We start from the raw sequence: 1,003 nt of genomic DNA, 5'->3' as shown, positions 1-1,003 counted from the left end.
ATAATTTTAAAGTTTTGAATGCTGTTCCTAAGCTTTACCGTTTTATGAATAGGAAAAAATTTCTTAAGAAAAACGGTGACAAATTCATCCCAAGTTGAGATGGAATTTGTTGGTAAGCTGTACAGCCATTTTTTAGCTTTATCCTTAAGAGCAAATGGAATAAATCTAAGCTTAACCGCATCTTCATTTAATTCTCTCATTTTAATCATAATACACACTTCCTCAAATTCCGAAATAAAAATATATGCGTCTTCTGTTTCATTACCAAGGAATTTGGGAAGCATGTTTATGTATTGCGGTCTAAGCTCAAAACTTATTCCATTTGTTTCGGGGAGCCTAATGCATGAGGGGATTGCATTCCTAATGGGATAGCACATATCATGAAGAACGGGTGGATTAGGATGCTCCATTTCTATGATTGGTTCAAAGCGAATTAATCGATGTGTATTATCCCTAATCCACTGTTGCATACACCAAAATATTTCTTTTTATTTTTTTTCTTAAATTAGTTTTTTTTTTGAGAAGATAAAGAAAAAGAAAAATCCTAACTGAAACAAATCAAAACAATCACTTTTCAATCAACTCTAATTCTAGGGTTTAGCCTAACTCAACTAGACCAGCTCCTAACCAAAAACTCCTACAGTGAAAAGATCAAAGTTTTACCCAGGTAGTTAGCCAGGTAAGGATAGTACTAGAGGGTGATCAAAGATCAATTAAGTACCTCTTTCCTTGCGGAGCGCTTTACGCAACCCCTAAACCTTGCCTTAGACACCAACTAATCTGAGAAAACTTAAACCGGTTCACTTAAGGATTTCTTGTTCCTTATTGAGCTCGAATCCTTAGGGGCCAACGTCTAATGAGTTTTATTAGGCTTGGGTGGTGTAGTGAGGAATTAGTGATTTTTGGGCTAAGGAAAGGGTGATGAAATCCCTCACCTTATCTTGATTATGGGGTTTTGCCCTTAAAAATATTTTTAAGTGTGTGTCAAATCAAGATGCTCAAA

This window comes from Asparagus officinalis, chromosome 1 (genome assembly GCF_001876935.1).
Source record: "Asparagus officinalis chromosome 1, Aspof.V1, whole genome shotgun sequence".
In the NCBI taxonomy this organism is placed as follows: Eukaryota; Viridiplantae; Streptophyta; class Magnoliopsida; order Asparagales; family Asparagaceae; genus Asparagus; species Asparagus officinalis.
This window is presented reverse-complemented; position numbering follows the sequence as displayed.